This window comes from Hyperoodon ampullatus (genome assembly GCF_949752795.1).
Source record: "Hyperoodon ampullatus genome assembly, chromosome: 8".
NCBI classification, from domain to species: Eukaryota; Metazoa; Chordata; class Mammalia; order Artiodactyla; family Ziphiidae; genus Hyperoodon; species Hyperoodon ampullatus.
The window spans coordinates 7453352-7467024 of record NC_136921.1 but is presented as its reverse complement, the minus strand read 5'-3'; the positions used below and the strand labels follow the sequence as shown (position 1 = coordinate 7467024).

The 13673-nt window shown below is 44.0% G+C and overlaps 1 protein-coding gene across 1 annotated transcript in view; it reads right to left on the bottom strand.

Moving 5' to 3' along the window:
• Positions 1–13673, bottom strand: part of NGEF (neuronal guanine nucleotide exchange factor) — a gene marked incomplete at its 5' end in the record, with an annotated part of 83021 nt that overhangs the window by 43551 nt on the left and 25797 nt on the right. The gene's annotated exons all lie outside the window — the stretch shown is intronic.

Sequence of the window (13673 nt, the reverse complement as noted above, 5' to 3'; positions counted from 1 at the left end):
TCCCGGGGTTGCCACGGCAACGGGGGAGGCGGGTGGGGCGCGCGCGGCGGGGGCGAGGCCCGGCGGTAGCCGGGCGGGGGAGCCTGGCCTTGGGCGCGACCCAGGGCCCGCGGGCGCCGACTGCTGCCCGGGACCGCCGGCCAGGTCCGCGCCTCCCTCCTCCGCCGCGGCTCTGTCCCGGCAGGGGAGACGAGGAGGACAGGATATGGGAGGGGGCCGGCGAGCTGCGCCTTCGTCTTCCCACCCCCTCCTCGCCGTCTGGCCAGATCCCGACAGCTCGCGGGGCGAACTTGGAAGGTAGGGGCGAGGTGACCCTCTGCCCGACGCGCCCTCGAACTTCCTCCTTGCCCACCCCGCGCATCCTATGAGGTCCTCCACAGGGACCCGCCCGGAGACCCCCGCCTCTGTCGCTCCGGGCCCAGCCTCGAGGGACCCTCGAGGATATCCGCTCCTGACCTGACTATGGAGAGGGGGCCAGCGCGGAAGCCTCTCCCGGACGAGTCTGGCTGCCCCCAGCTGCCCCGAGGTCCTGGCAGCACGGGGTGGGTATAGGGGAGGGAGTGGAGGAGAAACAAAGTGCCCCCAAGCCTCCACCCGGTTTCCCTGCCCGGTCACATGACTTTCGGAATCTGCACCTTTGTGTTAGCTAGTTCAACTCGCTTCCGGATACAGAGAGCAAGCAAACATGGGAAACAGGAGTCCAGGGGAGTGTGAGTGGTCCCGTGTGACTTGGAAATCTAGAAGGACAACTCCAAAATCCGACTCCAAGTCCAGCAAGAGAACTGGAGCCCTCCCCGGTGGACTTCTCTGAGGGCAGCCCCTCCGTTCCCCGCTCCCCTGGGCGGTGCAGGGTGCCGGGTGCCGGGACGGCGGCCTGCCTCTGCGGGCCAGAGTCAGTTCCCGCTCTTCGGAGGGTACCTGGGGGTGGGTGGGTTGTGCAGACCAAAGTGGAAAATCTTCTCGGCACCTTCCCCTGCACAGTCTACCCACGGGGCATTTGTTTAAATTAACAAATTCCTCGTTTTTCGATGCAAATACTTCTGCTGGGAGGGGTTTACTTACTAGTTAGTGGGTTGGCTTTAATGTATTCCTTAGCCAGCCGTCTAGAGCGCGGCAATTGTAAAGGGAGAGTTGGAGTGGAAAAGGAGAGAAAGCAGCTGAGGAAGGGGCCTTTCTGCCACGAGGGGAACTCCCTTTCCCAGACTTCAGCTGGCGACGCCGGCGGTCCGTGCGCATTCCACGGACTCCAGGAAAAGGTGCTCAGGTTGACGCAAACCAGTTCCTAAAGCTGCCTCTTAGCCCTCGTTCCCCTCGAGGGGCCTGAACGGACAGGTCTGATCTCCTCTTGCCCTTAAGGCCTCATAATATTTGCGTGACAACCACCTGGTCTTCTGTCTTTCCAACCCAAGCCACTCCTTTCCTTGACTCATTCTGCATATCTCGGGACAGCCCTCTCTTGAGCTCTACATTTTCATCGGTCCACTGGCCGTCTTCACCTAGATGTCTGCTAAACACTCACATCCCCCCCACCACCAGCAGCCAACCAGGAGGCCAGGCAGAACGCGAGGGACAGCCTCAACTGCCCCTGTACCTCCTGTCACCCCACATGTCAATGCCTCACTGAGCCCCCTGGATCCCCAAAAGCTTTCAAAGCCGTCCCCTCTTTGGTATTTAGACTTCTCCTTCTCTCTGTCCATCCTTCTCTCTGTCCATCCTTCTCTCTGTCTCCTTTTTAACCTATGGGTCGGCTTTTGTCCCTCCCCTGCTTAAAAACCTCTGTTGGAGTCCCATCCCCTGTGGGCGAAGGCCACTTTCTGCCTCTGTAATGGGCTCTTTACCAGGTGTCCCGCTCCTTGCCATCTTCCTTGGCTAGAACTGCCCACCTTACCCCCCAAATCCTCACCGTTACTGGTTGAGGCTCCCTGGAGCATCCCCACCAGGCCCTTAACCCTGTATAACCAGCGGCATTGCCTGGCACTGTCATTCCCTGTGAAGAGGGCCATCCTTACAGTAAGACATGGGCTCCTCTAGGGTGGGCACCCTGGTATCCTACTCATCTTTCATTAGGGTCCAAGGAGGTGCACTGGCTGGGCATTCACCAGGGCCTGCTGCTTTGCATGGTTTCACCGCCCTTGAAATTTGATATAACACTAAATGGAAGCTGTCACTTTCACACTTGGTTGCACTGAGGAGAAAAGACTCATTTTTTTTTTATCAGAAAATATTCAAGTGAATTACATGTATTAAGATGAGTATAATAAAACCTTCCAATTGAAAAATAAGCTAAAAATATCCTTCTAATTATAAAATCAGTTTAGAAAGTCATTGCATTCTGAAGGCATATAACCTTAAGCTAAATTCCCCATGTTCTATTTTCAATCATACTTAGTGCTTATTGGGCAGGCTATTATTAAATCTCCATTTAACTGACATTTTGCTCTAAATCATTCACAAAATAAAGTATAGGTAAATATTTCAAATATTTATACTTGACTAGTCCATAGTTGGTGCTCTATAAGCATTTGTTAAGGAATTAATGATATGTTTTAAAAAATATTTAGTTATTTTATATATTTTATCTAAAGATTCTTTATTTCTTCCTTTGGGTTATAAAAGGTAAATATTGGAAACAAAGTGGATTCTTATTTATGTAGCAACCTCAGCCTTAATGCGTTCTCATTTATGTTTATAAAATGTTACTTTATTCTGAGGGAGAATTGCTAGAAGCAGAAGGAAGTTTAGAAATGATCTGGTCCAACTCTTATTTTACAGGAAAAGAAGCAGAACCAGAGGGTTAAAATGACAAGCCCAAGATCACAAAGCTGGCTAATGGCAGATTTTGGAAGTATGTGCTAGTAAGTCAAGACTACCTTGTGTGGATTAAGGAACTGCAAGTTTCTGTTTTCTTATTCTAAATATTTTTAGGGTCATATGGTATGCCACCAGATTATTACAGGTTAAAACACATCTGTATTCTTAAATCTAGTAGGAAAATGACTTTGTAGTGAGACAGTAATCCTCAAATATACATTTTAAAACTTCTAGAAACAGGTGCTTGATAACTTTTAATTAACTATAGCTTTTAAATCCATAAACACAGTTTATTTTTGTCACTCTTAATAGACTTTTTCAGTTGCTTTGAAAATCAACAGATTTAAACCAGAGAGGCAGCACCAACAGTCAGTCCCCAGAAGGCTACAGGCTTGAGGCTAAATGGACCCCCCAAATCCAGGTGAAAGTTAGGAAAAGGACAAGATGTAGCTTCTCTCACTGCAGCTCCAAGAGAAACCATATTCAGTGGATAAAAAGACTTCCCCACAAGGAGACTCTCCGAATTTAGATTCTTCTGTTGTGCGGTTAGAAGTATTTTACTGGTGAGGTGGAGGGGGAGATCTTTCCTTACTTATTATCAGAAGGATAATTTGTAAATGTGGGATTGTAACACTTTACAGAAATAAGTTTAAAACACAATCAGGGGCTTCCCTGGTGGCGCAGTGGTTGAGAGTCCACCTGCCGATGCAGGGGACACGGGTTCGTGCCCCGGTCTGGGAGGATCCCACATGCCACGGAGCGGCTAGGCCCGTGAGCCATGGCCGCTGAGCCTGTGCATCCGGAGCCTGTGCTCCGCAACAGGAGAGGCCACAACGGTGAGAGGCCTGCGTACCCAAAAAAACAAAAAAACCAAACAAAACCAAACAAAACAAAAAACACAATCAATTTATCCCTGTTTAGTAAAGAATTAATCTTACCCAAAGAGAGGTCTAACCTTTTCCTTGGGCTCCCGGGAGGTGACCTCTAAGCCATTGGAATGTCTGATAAGAGTGTCTTTGCTTACCTGGGGGCTGGGGCCACATCAGATAAGGTGGAGGCTTTGGGCCACGTGACAATAGCTCAACCTCCAGAGGGGCTGAAGACTGAGGTCAGCCATCTGGGTGGCCAACTAGTTCTAGCTGATGGAGCCCCAGTAAAAACTCTGAGCACCCAGGCTCAGATGAGCTTCCTGGTTGGCAATATTGTCACACATTGTTCCCTGGGAATGTTAGCTCTGTCCACAATTTCATGGGGACAAGACAACTGGAAGTTCCGAGTGGAACTTTTCTGGATTCTGTCCTATGCATCTCTACCCTTGTCTGATTTAAAACTGTAGCCTTTCACTGTAATAAGCCATAACCATCAGTAACAGCTCTGAGTCCTTCTCATGAATTTTTGAACTGAGGGTGGTCTTGTGGGTTGTTCCCTAACTTTGCAAGCCTTGAATCTGGTTTAGAGTACAGTGACCACGTTCCTCTTACAGCCTTCCTTTCCTTGGTCTCTCTTTCTCTCTGTCAATCTGCCCCGTACGCCGCTGCCAGGTTAGTTTCCCTCAAGCACATCTGTTTCCGCACGTCTGTTGTTTTCAGTGACTCCCCAGTACCTTGCTGGCACTTCATTGCTAATGGAGTTCATGTGCAGCCTGGACTCGGGCTGCCCGGTTGGGAGCTGAGTCACCCCTGAGAGCTCCCATGAGTCTGCCTTTGCTCTGTTAGCTCTGCCCTGTTATCACCCACTTGCATGGTTTCTCTTCCCAGTGACCTGAGATTTGGGGGTGGGGCAGCTCTGAAGATGTCATTTATTTCTGCATCCCCAGCATCCATCCCAGCCAGTAAGCATCGGGAAATAGTCAGTGAATAAGTAAATATGGGGAAGTTGGTAGGTGTTATGTGGACATGTCCTCGGTTTCATTCTTTCTTCTACAGTTACTGAGTCTAGCACTAGCACTCCCTTGGTGTTACATCTTGGCCTTCTTGGGTTAGAAGGTAATTCTTTCATTGCCCTCTTTGGGAACTAGCAGGTTTCTGGGGCTGGTGCCTCAAGCGTGGGGGAGGTAACTGACCTGCTGTGGTGAGTCAAAAACCCATTAAAACTGGATTTGTTGTTTTGGTGAAGTGAGGAGTGTTTTGTTTTTGTTTTGTTCTTTTTTGACGTGGTTGCTGTGGTGGACAGTTGTTATAGTTTTGGTTAAATAGGGAAAAGCCCATAGGGATGAAGAGATGCATACAAATCTTTGTCTGATTTAAGAAGATATGCGAGTGTTGGACAGGTTTCTGTGATCATGGGAAGTAGGCATCGCAGTCCGAGGGCTTAGCTGCCCAAGCTTCGATATTGCTCTGCTGAATACATTTTCAGAATCAAAAATAGGCAGCCAAGCTTTGCTCCACTTCCAGGCGTGAGAGGCGGCCGGGATGATGTTGTTTGGCTAGTGAAATGTCGGAATTTCCAAAGCAATTTGATGGTTCATGTGTCCTTAGTACTGTCCTTAAAAGGTTGAGACAAATGGTGGCCGTATCGTCAATTATGAGATGCAGACAGTTGTATGGCCTGGATAGAAATGTATTTCTCAAACAGGCTCCCCAAAATAACTCATGGATAAAACACTATCATGTTGTGTGTTTGTCTGAAACTGCGGAAAATGAGAGTGGGCCTGGGATGTGGGTTTCTTTGGAACATTCCTAACCAAGGAGCTGGGGACACATAGAGCCTGAGGATTTTGGCTATGGGTGATGTCATATACTTTTGACCAATAGGAGCATTTCTGAAATAAGGGGGACCTAAGAGAAAATACTGCTCTTTCCAAAATATGTTGAGGATGAAATTTGGAGAAAATGAGATTAGGAGTTGCCTTGGTACATTCCTAATCTAATAATTTACATTTTAAGTTGTGGCCATTAGGGTTTATACACTCTTAGTTGGAAATCAAACTGTAAAGGCATTGATAGCCCACTTCCTTCCACTCAAACATTTATTCATTTTAAATCACCTTACAAACTATATAGTTAGATCTAATTTAGTACTATATGAATTAGAGCATTTTGTAAACTATAGTATATACTATACAAATAGAAAGTGATTTATTATTATTTAGGGAGCCTACATTTAACGCTAAAATACATCCGCTATTGTAATGGAGAATGCATTGCCTTAACTATTAACCAAATGTAGCAAAACTATTTAAGATATGAAACAAGAAAGAAAAAGATGTCCATTCATAAATAAAATATACTTGAAGGAAAAGCATGCAGTTAACAAAATTAATAACTAGATGTTGTTCACACATTGTTCTTTGAAAATTGCAAATAATTGGATTTTAGAGAAATATTTTCCTTAACAAGAAGTAAGTAGCATGACAACTTTTCATTTCCTACCGAAGCAAACCACCTCGCCCTTAACATCCAGTAGAAATAATGTTCTGTGTTGAGTCACCAGGACTAAATGTTCAAGGATTTAGAGTCTCATAAAAAGACCAATATGTCTTTGGTAGAGACTGGTCACTTTATGACAAGAGCTGTTAGAAGCACGAAGGAGGTGTCCCACCAGACAAAGTGCCTGGTTCCAGGTCCTTGACTGCCTGTCATCATGTTGATGAAAATGCCTTTCTTCCCAGGAATTCAAAGCTTTTGACTACTGTTGGGTATTTCTATTTGGCAGGCTCTAAAATAAGGGAACTGGGGACCACAGTGTACAACAAACAAATGAGTGTTATAATAAAGAGAAAGCACAATATTTCAAAAGCACAGCAGATACACAGCAATCAAAGAGTTTAAAAAATGATCAACCAGTGTTAGCCAAGGCTTGGAAACTGTCGTTTGCCTCTGGAGGTGGGAGTGTGAATTGGTGCAACCTTTCTAGAGGGCATTCTGACACCCGTATCATAAATCTGCAAATGTTCATACTCTTTGGCAAAGAGATTCTAATTCTAGGAATGTATCCTAATGAACTGTAAGAATCCATGTGAAAAATTAGCTACAGAAATATTTATTACAGTGTTATTTATAATAGTGAAATATTTGGAGTAGCCTAAAAGTCCAATAATAGGAAATCGACTGTTTAAATTATGACATGTCTCTAAAATGGAATATCATTAAAATGATTTAGAAAATCTTTACTAATCTGGAAAGATGCCCATAATATATTGACTAGAAAAGCAGATTCCCAAACTGGATGGTAGCACGATCTTATTTTGTTTGTAAATAGATTTATATATATGGATTTTTAAGCATACATATGTATTTGAAAAGGACTGGAAGAATGATCACCAAAAACATTTCATAGTACTTGTGGTTGATTGGTCAGATTCTGAGGGAATTTTCATCTTTTTACTCATATGTGTTTAAAAAAAATTTTTTTTTGCAATAAATGTGTCACTTATGTAATAAGGGGAAAAAAGTTACTTAAAAAATCAATCCCTTAATGTGCATACATCCAGAACATGAGTGTAAAGTGTTCACATAAACATAGGGAATCCTGATGAACTTGAAAAAGGAGGCTTAGCTATTTTGTGTTCTCTAGATTTATTTGGGGGAAAACACCTCAATTCATTACATAAACCTATCTTTTAAAAAGCTCTTCAGTTTCCAAAGAATCACAAATTCAAATTTTGCAGTAGATTACTTCCTGGCAATCTCTAAAATTAAAGCACTTACCTGATATTTTAATCTGCCTGGTTGTAAAAATAGTCCCTTTTCCAGAAATTCCCCTTTTCCTTCCATAAACCCACATGAACAACTCCTAACCAGAATGCTCCTTCCTTTTCCACTGAAGTCCTGGTCCCATGGAAGGAGTCATCAAAGAAATAACTGCCTCCCATCAAAGGCAGGTCTCCTAACACCACAAGCCTTTACCTGCCCTTCTGCATGGCTATATCCCACCTGGGCTGGCTCAAATGCCACCTCCTCCATGAAGCCCACCCTGCATCCTATCTCATGGCAGGCTGTATTCGCTCACTTAGGGTCTCCTGTAGCACCTCACCAGGGTTGTCTTTAAGGCGTGATCGTATTCTTGGAGAATGAATTCTCTGTCCTCCTGGACTGTTCATGGATACAGGACTCAGCCTGATTGATGTCCACCCCCTCACTGTGCCTGCAGAGACCTTGTACATCCTGGAAGCTCAAGACATAGTCACCAAATGGAGGTGGAGTGGAGGAGGCTTGAAAGCACAGGCGTTCTTTTGGTCTCATCCCAGTGCTTGGTAAATTACAGTCATAGAAACATTTACAAACCCTTTCCTTTCACCCACTAAATACAAACTTCCTGTCCTTGCTACTGCCTTAACAGGTGAGTGCACTGTTAGTTGAAGTACCATCCCTTCCCGGGGTAAACTTCAGTTTACCAGCAAAGAAGTGAAATTTCACTTTTGTTTCTTTACCTATATACTGTTCACCCCTCCCCTGAGCTGACCGGTTGATGCTTCTTTTCCTAATTTTAAACCCATGTCTCATTTTTTCCACGCAGTGAAGATTGCATGCTAAGTTATTGCTATTTCTAAAGTGTTGCTCAGCCCTTGGAGTAGCTTTTATTTGTCACAGTGTCAGTGGGATCTCGAGGCTTATTTCTTTGTTAGGCTCAGGGTAAAGAGATGGTCCTTATTAGTCTCCCTTTTCTTCCTAACCATGAGGGTCTTTTGTAGGGGGTCTCAGAGGAGGGTCTTAAGCTCGCCAGACATACATTCTTCCCTTTGAAATTAGCACTTGTTCTTTAAAAGAAAGAGGCTCTAACCTGTCATCAGTTGAGTGTTTTCTGTAAGAAGTGATGGATTTTTACCAGGAGAGAGAAGCCTCCTAGACACAGTGAGTCAGGGAAACAATAGAACCGAACTGGAAAATTCCTTCCTGTTGGGAGCACCTGAGAATACATGGTGTCCCTTCCGTAACCTAAGGCCTTCATTTCAGCACTTCACATGTTGTGAATCTCCACCAGCTGTGTGCAGGTCTTAAAGATGGAGTGCTCTAAATTTTCTGTTATGACCAAATTGAAAATCTTCAGGACAAACGGGCACTTGTGCATTGCTGATGGGAGAGCAGAACTGTCCAACCTCATATGGAAGGGAATTTGACCCTAACTAACAGAACCACATATGTGCAATGGACTGAGTGTTTGTGTCCCCTGCAAATTCGTATGCTGAAATCCTAACCACCCCCCCAAGGTGCTGGAAGTGGGGCTTTTGGAAGATGATTAGGTCAGGAGTGTGGGGTCATCATCAACGAGATTAGTGCCCTTATAAAAGAGACCCCAGAGAGATCCCTCATCTTGGTCTTGGCTTTCCCAGCCTCCAGAACTGTGAGAAATAAGTGTTTGCTGTTTACAAGCCACCCAGTCTATGCTATTTTGTTAGAGTGGCACAGTTGGACTGAAACAACATGCATTTCCCCTTTGACCCAGCAATTACATTTCTCAGAATTACCCTGAAGACACGCCCTGAAATACAAAATAAGATGTGCAGAAGGTCATTCTTCATGACATTATTTTTTAGAGCAAAATATTGGAAACAACCTACATAACCATCCAAAGAAGATTGGTTGACTACACCATGGTATAGTCACCCGACGAAGTCCTATGTAGCAGAATCGAGAATGAGGAAGGCGTTTCTGAACGGGTATGGAGTGATTTCCAGTGCTACATGAAAGAAGCAAGGTATGGAAGAGCACATGCAGTTTGTGAACTAAAGAAGAGGAAGTCATACAATTACACACCCCACCCCACCCCATCCCAAACGAGAAACACGGGAAGGAAAGAAGAGAAACCAGTAAAGATGGTTATTTCCAGAGCTGGGGTGGAGAGTAAGACCTTTCTGAGTGTACCGTCTATATAGTTTTGAATATATAACCATGTAGATGTTTTATGTATTCAAATAATTTTTAAAAATATAAAAGTATGGGGGGAAAAATCAAAGCCTAGAATTGAAAATAAACTGAAACAGATGAACTTAAGTAATTATCAAGTTGATAATATAACAACACAAAAAAATTCAAGTAACTTTTTAATGTAGTTCTCTGTCTTTGTGCCATTACTGAGATCTATTCTAGGACTAAAAAAAGCAAAAACATTTTAAACTTTACTTTGTAGGTGTGGCGGGTTGAATTGTGTCCCCTGAAAAGATATGTTGAGGTCCTAATGCCTCGTACCTTGAATGTGACTTGATTTGGAAATAGGGTCTTTGCAGATGTATTGACGTTAAGATGATATCATACTGATTAGCCCTAATCCAACAACTGGTGTCTTTATAAGAAGAGGGAAATTTGGACACAGAGACACAGACACACAGACGGGAGAACACTATGTGAAGACGTTGGCAGACATTGGAGTGATGCATCTACAAGCTAAGGAACGCCAAGTGTTGCCAGCAACTACCAGAATCTAGGAGAGAGGCATGGGGCAGGTTCAGAGGGAGTATGGCCCTGCCTTGACTTTGGACTTCTGGTCTCCAAGACTGTGAGAGAACAAAGTTCTGTTGTTCTTAAGCCACCCAGTTTGTGGTCGTTTGTTGCAGCGCCTTAGGAAACTAATACAGTAGATTCGTTATTGGTTATGGTATATTGGTTATGGTATAGGTAGATTAATTGTGAAATTCTTCTTTGAGTATTTGTAGAATAGAGCATTATCCTATAATACATTGATGTTGAGACCCAAGGGCCTCACTGTTAGAAAAAGGAGATGAAACTATGGAATAGGGAGAGAGAGGAGGAATGCCGTGTGTCGGGTTGGAATTGAAGGTGTCCCTATGAGCACACATGCATGCACACACACACAAGCACAAACACGTTTCCTCGCTCCGTCCACTGAAAAGTCCTAGAAGCGATGAACTTCCAGTCATAAGGAGCACATACAGCCTGAAGATCTTGGTTTCTAAGTATCGTTCTGCACTAAAACAAGGGCTCCTTGGAGAAATGGTTGACTTCAGGTCTGGGATGTAGAAAATATATAAAGTATCTTCCTGTGTCAGAAAGTAAGGAAATGCTCAAGGACATGAAGGAATGTGTCAAAGGGACATAATAGCCATCTTAAAGGGGCTCTTACTAGCCAAATTAGTGACAGTAATGGATTCACTGGACGCGTTGAATTAAACAACAACAATCAACCACCATGAATCCAGAGTGAAACTCAAAACCAAAATAGAACCAAAAACAAAGGAGAGGTCTTCTTTGCAGAAGGATATGGACTAATACAAGTAGGAGGAATAACAGAACATTCTCATTTTACAATTTCCAATGTCATGGTTGATACAGGAAGGATCATTAATGGATGTTAAAAGCCACTGAGTGAAAGATTAATAGGAAAGAGGATATTTACATGTTCTCAAACTATCACTTGCCAGATAACCTATTAGTTGGGAAAGGAAACATTGTACCTTTACTTTGGAGCAGTCTGGCAGCTCCTGAATTAACCAAATGATCAAACTTAACCTCAGGAATAGCAGGCCAGCTGACATTAGTGCCTCTTGATGGGGTGCAGTTTGAAGTACACACCGCCTAGATGCATTCTTGCTAAAAATGTTTAACCTGAATGTAACCAAGTGTCTAGCCCTAACTTTCAGTTTAAAGAAAATATAGGGAGTAAAGGAACAGGTTAAAAGTCTACCCAAGGAAGCAGTCAGACACACAATGGGGGCCATTCTGCAATTGATAAGCCTGGATTTTCGCAAAGTCAGTCATGGAAAAAAATGGGGAGACTGTTGATATTATAGGAGTCTAAAGAGAACATCTGACAAATGCAGTGCTCAGAATTTAATTAGACCTTTATTCACAAATCCCAGCTGTAAAAGACATTTTGTGGGAAATTCCCTGGTGGTCCAGTGGTTAGGACTTGGAGCTTTCACTGCAGTGGCCTGGGGTTCAATCCCTGGTCAGGGAACTGAGATCCCATAAGCCACTCAGCAGAGCCACAAAAAAAAAAAGAAAACAGACATTTTGGGGACAGTTGGAAGAAATTTGAATATAGACTGGCTAGTAGATAGATTATGGAATGATTGTGAATCTTCTTAGGTGTGATAATGGCATTGTGATTATGTAGAAGAATACTGATTCCTAGAAGCTTTGCACTGGATATTTAGGGGTGAAGTGTTTTATGCCTGCAATTTACTTTCCTATGGTTTAGTGGAAACAGAAGAGGGAGAAAGAGAATACAAATATGCAAGGTGTTAATAATTTAGGAGGTCTAGGTTGAGGGTATATCTGTAGGTTAAATTTCTTTCTTTATAAGAAGTTGGGGGAAAGGAAAAACGTATTTAGAGAAAGGGCACATTTGGTTTAAAAAAACTGTATTAACAATCAATTTTGAATGCAGTCGGATGTAAAGTATAGAATATTGAGTTAGGGATGGTATACAGGCTGAGGGAACGATGTGGCCTTTGCTAGTCACCTTGCCAAGCTTGGGAGACCCTACTGGAATGGGAGCCCCAGGAAGGCAGAGCTTTTGGTCTCCTCTGTCCGATACTGACCCCCTGGTACCTAGAGCAAAGCCTGGATCATAGTAGGTGCTCAACAGGCATCTGTCTGACACAATGAAGTGTAAATAGCTCAATGATAAATACCTTTGTCTGATTTCTGATTATTATTTTAGGATAGACTCTTGGTCAAGATTAAGAAGATTTTTATTGCTTTTCACATATTTCATGAAATTAAAAAATGTTATGCCAGTTTACACCCAACCAGTGTCTCTCTCTGTACCCTTTCCAGTATTCAATATTTGAATTTTAAGCAATTTTTCAATTTGGTACATGAAAAATGAAAACTTGTTCTGTTTTGCACTTTTTCCTTTACTAGTAAAGTTGGGTTTTTGTGTGTGTTTATGATGGTTTTGTATTTTTCTTTAGTGAATAATCTTTTTGAAACTGAGTAATTATTAGTCAAATCCATTCACCTGCCTTCAATAATTAAGGTCATTTTAAGACTTGCATGTCTTCCAAATGGCACTTAGCCTAAACAGTGAGATGTTTGCCTGAGTTGTTTCCGAGGAACTTGGAGTCAGCTGCCTCTAGTTTGAGCTGAGCTGAAAGTCAGCCGCATCTAGTTAGAGCTGGGCTGGTTAAGACTGGATAGGACCACTGACCCTCCAACTGGGCACAAGCAAGTGGGTGACCCTTTGACACCAGAAGCCTGAAAACCCCACCCTCAGATCATGCTAAGAGCCTCCATTGTTGGACGTGTAGAGACCTGTAGCTTAGTTACACCTGAGCAGGGTGATAATGACTGCACCTTTTCCCAATTTCCTTTCCCCACTCTCCCACACTCCCCATGCTTCCCATGCTCCCCACATGTGTCGGCCCATCCTTTTTCTTTATAAACCCTCTCTTTGCTGCAAACCTCGGAGCCTCAGCGTTTTGGCTTGCTGTGTGTGGGGCGGACCCAGCCTGGTTCGGTAATGTTTTTCTTTTGCTTGTTTTGTTTTGTTTTTTAATTAATTTATTTTATTTATTTATTTTTGGCCTCATCGTGTCTTTGTTGCTGCGCGTGGGCTTCCTCTAGTTGCGGCCAGTGGGGGCTACTCTTAAGTGCTGTGCGGGGGCTCCTCATTGCAGTGGCCTCTCTTGTTGCAGAGCATGGGCTCTAGGTGTGCGGGCTTCAGTAGTTGTGGCTCGCGGGCTCTAGAGCGCAGGCTCAGTAGTTGTGGCTCGCGGGCTCTAGAGCGCAGGCTCAGTAGTTGTGGCTCGCGGGCTCTAGAGTGCAGGCTCAGTAGTTGTGGCTCGCGGGCTCTAGAGCGCAGGCTCAGTAGTTGTGGCACATGGGCTTAGTTGCTCTGCGGCATGTGAGATCTTCCCGGACCAGGGCTCAAACCTGTGTCCCCTGCATTGGCAGGCGGATTCTTAATCACTGCGCCACCAGGGAAGCCCTCTTTTGCTTGTTTTAATTTTAGGGTTTTTA